Source organism: Pinus tabuliformis, chromosome 9 (assembly GCF_031772625.1).
Source record: "Pinus tabuliformis cultivar Carrire ecotype Pingquan chromosome 9, CPIR1, whole genome shotgun sequence".
In the NCBI taxonomy this organism is placed as follows: Eukaryota; Viridiplantae; Streptophyta; class Pinopsida; order Pinales; family Pinaceae; genus Pinus; species Pinus tabuliformis.
Genome location: NC_142307.1, coordinates 1,570,574,343 through 1,570,582,912, shown reverse-complemented (window position 1 = coordinate 1,570,582,912; position 8,570 = coordinate 1,570,574,343).

Here is an 8,570-nt window from a genome sequence, read left to right as displayed (position 1 = left end):
TAAATCTTTGATTTGTTGACTTCTTTTATTTTTACAATCTTATTTAGAATTTATTTACATATATACATTTTTAACTCACTAAAAATTTTAAAAATTAAATAAACAATATCAATAAATTGAAAGTTTTAAAAATTAAATAAACAATATCAATAAAATAAAAATATTAAAACAGTTAATATTTAATGGTTATATATATATATATATATATATATATATATATATATATATAAATTAAATTTAACCTCTATTTAAAATTAAATTTAAAATATTTTTCAACTATAATTGTAACTATACAACATTAATAATACTAAATATATAATGTTCACCGTAACAACTCACCTTCCACCTTCGGCACATTAATAAAAAGCAGCTAAATGCTGTTAGCCTAACAACTTCCCTCCACCCTCATGAATGAATCTTTTCATTGCAACACAGACCACGATGTTCTGATTGTTCACCCGCTATCTTTCCAGGAAATGCAAATATTTATTTTGAGGCTACTCAGTTGGTAAAACACATAAAATTCTAATGAATCCATGAACGGAATGGAGAACAAAAACTTTGTAATACGATATGATGATATAAAATGTCTTTGTTTTATCCACTAAGAGTTAGGAGAAGGCACTAAATCTCCATAAAACTTCATTACCGGTTCATCTTGCAAGTGGGTTACACGCTTTTGGTAAGGTTGGTATGTATTTAAAGTTTGGTGCATTATGCCTTTCATGAAAGTTTATGTGGGGTTAAAATTGATTGATATATATTTAAGATGTATTCCATATAGGTTATGAGTTAGGATGCTTTTTTTCAAACTATAAATACTTATTGTCAAGTGGGTGTAGTTGGGGTGGGACTCAGAGCTATTATTATATTTTTTTTTCAAAGTTCTAGTTATATTAATATGTTTGTTTTTCGGATCATTTTTATATGAAAGATAATTTGTTTATCTTACGAGTAGGTTTTCTATAGATGTAACTAGTATTGATGTCTCATACAATTATATATATATATATATATATATATATATATATATATATATATCGTTTTTTAAATTACAAATGATATTATTTTAAATTTTACTTATATTTAATATATTTTATAATTAACATAATTATTGGGTCAATACCATAGTCTATTAATACCACATGCTCAAAATACAAAAACTCAAGTTCATATGACACATGTTCATGTGACATTTTTTTTAATTAATCAAATTAATTAAAAGGGAAGAAATGGCATAGCTAATTTGGAGATAAATATCAACATTTGATCTTTAACTGTGACTAATAATATTTTAAAATATATCATGGAGGTTAAATCCCTACCATCCACTTAATAATTATTGATAATTAAATTAAAATTCTAGAAATTGTTGAACAATGTGTTGTCATTAATGTCAAAGTTGTGGGAGTCCTAAGTGGATACATGCACATGTTAAGAGGAAAGGACTCAAACCATAGAAGAAGAGCAGAGGCACAAGGTCAAATACCAAAGAAACAAGGTTGAGTAGCATGAAGGTCTGATGAAAGGCAAGCAACTAGAAGACAATTGGACACACAAGGAAAATCCTTGGATCAACGCATCTTGGATGAGTGCAAGGAAACTTGGATTAGTCTATCAATGTGTCTTGGATTAGCATAGCATGGATTAGATCAGTTTCTCTTATTCATTTCAGGGGGTTCTAACATGCTCAAAGCTTAACCGAATGGTAGGTACAAAATGGCATCAGGGAAGTAAACCGCTAAGGGCAAGTGATATATGATGAAGGAATTCACCCCCCAAGGAAATTGATTGAGGTAATACAAAACTAGTTGAGGGTGATCTGGAAATGGTAAGGCCAAGTGCAACAAGTGGACTCACACCAGCTAACAGAGCATCCAAGGAGCATCCCACAAATCAAAGGTGTTATGGTCTATCATCAAGTAATGAATGAAAATTTTGCCATCAAGTATCCGTCCATCTATCAAACGCTCAACTTTTGAACACTGAGTATATATTTGATATCTGATATGGTATGCCTCCAGTCACAAGTATCGATCATGAGGCACTTAAGGATAAACACCTAAGAGCTAAGCACCCCGGAACAATGTATAGCGGAAGTTTTTTGATACAAAGGCTCATATGATTTTCCAAAAACCCAATATGGTTGGCACTCATTTAAACCTCTAGTCACAAAGCATTAAGGTATAGTGTTTAAGGGCTAAGGTCCCCTAAGCATTCACATCATCAGGCATATATGCAAGCTCTTCATCTTTCTAATTTCTTTGATATTCGATATAGGAGCCTCTAATCATGCTCCTAGCCATAATGGAGTTAAAGTATAGTGACTAAGCACTAAGAGCCTTTAGCCCCCTGAACTATTAGGCGTGTTGGAAATTTTGTCAATACAAAAGTCACAAAGTTTCCCTAATATCTGATATCCCAATGCACGAGACATGCAAACTAGACCAATGACAGAGAAATGATGTGGTGTGTCAAGTGGAGTAGGTGACATGGAAGTGCTAGGTCGAGGACATGTATCACCCATATTTAGCATTTTTGGATTGTTAGTTGTGTAAAGGTAAGTGACATGTGGCATGTGTTGACAATGCCACATGGAAGAGGACTCACTAGCATTCATTATACGCCAAACTGTGATTGGTTGTCAGAAGAATGAGGTGGTAGGCTTAGTGGTACATGGAGCCCCAAAATCCTCAGGTAGTGTTTTGCTATTTAATATCCCAATCACCCAATATCGTATGGCCCGCAGTCAAAGATCCTAGTAAAAAAGGGATGACATGTAGCACATGAGGAATTAGATTCCCTGGGCCTCCAGAATCCCAAGATAATGTTTTACAAGGGCAAGTTCAAAAAACTCCTAATAGCCCAAGATCACAACATGCGGTTCTAGCCACTTTTCTTACTTAACACCTGGGTGCTAAACGGTATATCCATAGGTGTTTTCTCTCGATTGTCTAATAGATTGATATCCATTGACTGTTGGGTTCAAGGGACATAAATTTTGTCATTTCCTAGCAACGGGTATTTCCCGGATTCCCCATAAAGTTAAAATTAGATGTCCAGTCCACACCAACCTGTAAACAGTGGTCAACCAATATTCAAATGTAAATAGCCAAAATTTAAGGCTTTCGCATCCACCAATGCAAAGGTGCATGGTCGTGTGCAATGGTTAGACCAAATGGAGCTTTAAAATAATAATAAAATATTTTCATAAGTATTAGAAATGGTGCAAACCTAGGATCCATTGGAGAAAGTGCAAAGTTAGTTAAATTGGGGACGAAGGTAGCATCTATAAATTGAAAAGGCCTAGAGAGGCATTAGGATACAAGAGGTGCACAAAAATGAGTATAAGCACAGGAGACGTTAGTGTGTCGTAACCACACAAAGAGAAGCTAATGTAGGATTTGTGGGCAAAGCACATAGATAAGAAAACAAAGGTTTGAGTGAGTGCTTTAACTAAGATATATATGAAGTATGTGAGATGCACACCAATCAAGAGATATCTATCCATTATGTGATATATGTACCCATCAAGAGAGATTTGTGTAGTACATGAGATGTGCGTCGGTCATGAGAGATTTGTGTAATGAACAGGGTGATGTTCCTAATGTAGAGGTGGTGTTGATGAGGTAGCTATAAATAATTGAAGAAGAGAAAAGTTGATACTATTGACGTAGATGCAAATAATTAAAGAAGAGTTAAGCTCAACAAGAATTTGTATTCATAGCCATGGAGACTCAATACATTGATTAAGAGAAATCAATTTCAGAGGAATAAGATGTTTATGGAGAGGTAGATATTGAGAGAAAACTTATTAGTGCATTAGAAGAAATAGAAAGACTCAAGAAAAAGAATAAACAACTGAGAGAGTTGTTGCAGAAATATGAAAAAGAAAAGAATCATGATCTTGATGAATCAATAGTGTCTCTCATGAAGTTATAGCTAGAAAAGGCAAACAAAGGATAATGAATGTTGCGAAGCCAACTTGAAGAAAACAAAGGACGTTATGAGAAAATAGAAGTTAGAATTATATCCTTGGGAAAGGATTTAGAAAAAGTCAATGATCAGAAAAATCAAAGTTTGAAGTATTGAAACCTTAGATGATATTCTCAGTTGCTAGAGATCTTGTTTTATTAAAACAGATCTTGATTATCATGAAACTATTAAGGGAGTATCAAGCTCAATGATAACAAAAAAATTGCAACAAATAATCTAAAAGGCATGCTAATGTGCTCAAAGGATCTAGTAGCAATGCAAGCAAAATATTAAATGAAGCCAAGGATAAATAGAGACATGACCCCATAAACAATACAAGCAGATTGAGAAAAGAAGTAACAAATGAACAAAGATCTAAGTTTCCTCACAAAGACAGTTAGAAAGGGTTCAGAAGAAGGCCCTCCTCATCCATGTATCAAAAATTATTTTATGGCTATTTATTTTCATTTCATAATATTGGTCATAAGGAAATAGATTTCATAGCCTATGTAAGAAATGAATATATGAGGAATAGGAGAAAGGAATCATATAATAAGAGCTCAAGGAATAGCTGTGTGAGAAACAACTTTAGAAGTTTTAATGAGAATGTTGTCAAAAATTACAATTCATTTTCCCCCTTATTAGATCATGTTGAATGTTTCAAGTGTAATAAGTCTAGGCACAAAACTCATGACTGTAGAAGAAATGCAATGAGGCATCTAAATCAAAGTAGAGAATAAGACATTGTCAATAACAAAAATCAAAGAACAAAGGTATGTAGAAGGAAGTAATAAAATAAATAAGAACGTGGTCTATCTCTATGTGTTTAAAACAAAAGGAGCCAATGGTGTATAGATAGTGGATCTTTATGTCATATGATAGGAGATAAAAGCAAATTTCTCTCTCTAAAGGAAGTCAAAAGAGGTAGTGTCACTCTTAGAGATAATACATCAACCAGAATATTGGGCAAAGGAATAGTTACCCTTGATAATGAAAAAGAAACAACTCAAGGCATCCCATTTGTTAAAGGTTTAAAGCACAATATGCTAAGTATAATTGAAATAGTTGATAAATAACATGAGTTCACATTTTATTCTAAAGGTGGTAAAATAAGAAAGGAAGGATTTGGAAGATTGGTGGTAAAAGAAATTAGGAATTAAAACAATTTATATGTCCTTAATGAATGTAAGGGAAAAAATTATTGTATGAGAATGTTCTCTTTCATCTTATCAGTAAAAGATAAATATAAGAAAGAGTGAGAGACTATAGCACCTCAAACTACATTAAGAAAGGAACTTTAGAGAGTGAGTTGCAAGAGAAAAATGATGAAATGGAAAGTTTGAAGTATATGAATCAATAGTTCATGTGTAAAGAAAGTGAGGTGATTGGCAAGAAAATAAACTATTCGTAAATGCTTAAATAAACATCAAAGATCTAAGAATAAAGAATAAGCTAGTTGAAAAAGGAATTGAATATACAAAAACTTGAATCATAACCTCAAGGAGAGTGGTTCCTTTCTCATGTTATATCATAATAAGGGAGTTGCAAATAAGAATAAGCATTAGTTCAAGAGAGCATGTCTTTATAAAAAATGAGAAGTGCAGATGAGAAGAAGTGTGCGGTCAAGGGTAGCAACCCCTTCATGTCGAAGGGGAGTTAATTTGCAGGAAGAGAAGAAGGTGTAGAAAAAGGAGAAGTTGTAGACAAGGGAACAATCTCAAAAGGAGAAGACTTACAAAAAAGGAACAGTTGTATAGAAGGACAACATTTGCAATCATAAAAAGAGAAGTTGTTGACAAGGGGAGTAACTAATTTGTGGTCAAATTAACTATATAAAAATGCAAACTTGCATACAAAATGAAAAATTATAACCAAATATAGAAGTTATAGACACAGTGAAGAATTGCTAATAGTTAGACAAGGGGAGTTTTTATCAAGATAGACTGGGTGATACTCAATAGGTATAACACTTTTCCATTGATGTAAATGGGGAGAGATTGCACATAAGGGGGTCCCTTTTTAATTCAACAACAGAGCTCAAATTTCAAAGGTTTCCATCAATGACAAAGGAGGAGATTTTAGAAGAATTTGTTGCCATTGATTTCAAATTTAGATGGAGTCTTAAGTGGATACGTGCCAATGTTAAGAGGAAAGTGCTCAAGTCATAAAAGAAGAGAAGAGGTGCAAGTTCAAGTAGAAAAGAAGTGAGATTGAGTAGCATGAAGGCATGATGAGAGGAAATTAAGTAGAGAATATTCAAATGCACAAGGAAAATCCTTGGATCAACATATCAACACATCTTGGATCAACACAACTTAAACTAGATCGGTGACTCATATTCGTTTCAAGGGGTCCCAACATGTTGAAAGCTTAACCGAAGAGGGGGTCCAAAATGACATCAAGGAAGTAAATAGTGAGGGAACATGGCATACAATGGATGAATTGAACCCCCCCCCCCCGACAATAACCACCCGAGGTGATATGGAACTAGATGAAGGTCATGTGGCACTGGTGGGGCTAGGTGTAACAGGTGGATCTAATGCTAGCTAACAGAGCGTCCAAGTAGCAACCCACAAATCAAAGGTTTTATGGACCACCATTAGTTAACAAATAAAAAAGTTATTGTAAAGTGCCAATATGTCTATTGGACACTCAGCATATTGTAGTGTTTGTCAATACAAAATTTAACTAATTTCTTTGATATCTAATATGGTAAGCCTCCAATCATGGATCTCAATCACAAGCCACTTAAGGATTGGCACCCAAGAGCTAAGTGCCCTTGGAATAACATATATAAAAAAAATTCAATAAAAAGGCTCAGCGGATTTTCCCGAAACCTAATATGGTTGTCACACAATCAAGCCCCTAATTATAGAGTGCTAAGGTATAGCACCTAAGGGCACTTGGATCATCGGGTGTATAGTCATGTTCTTCATATTTCAGATTTCTCTAATATTTGATATGGTAGCCTTTGGCCATGAAGGAGCTAAGGTATAGAGACTAAGGATAAGAGCGCTCAGGCCCCCAAACCATTGGTCATGTAGGCAAGTTTGTTAATATCAAAGTCACAAAGTTTTCTCGATACTCGATATCCATATTATGCATGAGACATGCCAATAGGACCAATGATAGAGTAGTGATGTGGCATGCCAGGTGGAGTAGGTGATGTGGTAGTGCTAACTCGAGAAAATGATTCACCTCTATTTAGTGTTTTGGATGGCTAGTTGTGTAAAGGTAAGTGATACATGCCATGTGTTAGTAGTACCACATGGCAGAGGACTCATCAACACTCACCACGCATCGAACTATGATTATTTGTTGGAAGAATGTGGTGGCAGGCTAAGTGGCCTTCAAAGCCCCAGAATCCTAGGGTGGTGTTTTTCTATCAAATCTCCTGATCACCTAATAATATATGGTTTGTAGTCACAGGTGGATGACATGCAGAACATGAGGAAATAACATCCCTAGGCCCCTAAGATCCCAAGATAATGTTTTACAAGGGAAAGTTTGAAAAAATTCCAATAGCTCAGGGTCACGACACATGGTTCTAGGCACTTGTTGACTTAACACTTGGGTGCTCAATGGTATATACATAGGTGTTTGCTCCCAATTGATAGATATTTCTATATATGCCAGTTTATGGGTCTCAGGAACAAAAAAAGTTCTATATCCTATCATAATTGTCAACAAGTTTAAAGGAGATTACTTTGTAAGGGTTGATTAGTATTAAAAGTTTTCGTGGTATTTTTTGAGTTCTCGGTAAAGTTCAAATTTGAGGTCTAGGTCATACCAACCTAGTAATGGTGGTCAATAGATATTCAAATATAAACAACCAAAATTTGAGGATTTGGAATTCTCCAATGCAAAGGCATGTGGTCATCTGCAATGGTTGGATCAAAGGGAGCTTTAAAATAATAATAAAATCTTTTCATAAGCATTGGAAGAGGCACAAATCTGGGATTTGTTAGCAAAAGTGAAAAGTTAGTTAAATTGGGGATGAAGGAAGCATCTATAAATAGAAAATACCTAGAGAGGCATTTGGTCTTGAAGGAGCTAAGATATAGAGACTAGGGCTAAGAGCTCTCACGCCCCCAAACCTTTGGGTGTTTAGGCAACTTTGTCAATATCAAAGTCACAAAGTTTTCCCAATATCCAATATCCAATGCATGAGACATGCCAATTGGACCAATGACAAAGCAGTGGCATCGCATGCCAGGTGGAGTAGGTAATGTGGCAATACTAACTGGAGGAAATGGGTCACCTCTATTTAGTGTTTTTGGATGGATAGTTTTGTAAAGGTAAGTGACACATGGCATGTGTTAGTAGTGCCACATGCGAGAGGACTCATCAGCACTCACCACACATCAAACTATGATTGGTTGTTGGAAGAATGTGGTGGCAGGCCAAGTGGCCTTCGAAGCCCCAGAATCCTAGGGTGGTGTTAAGCTATCAAATCTCCTGATAACCTAATCATGTATGACCCGTAGTCACAGGGGGATGACATGTAGCATGTGAGGAATTCACATCTATGGGCCCCAAAAATCCCAAGGTAACATTTTACAAGGGAAAGTTTGAAAATTTTCTAATAGCCCAGA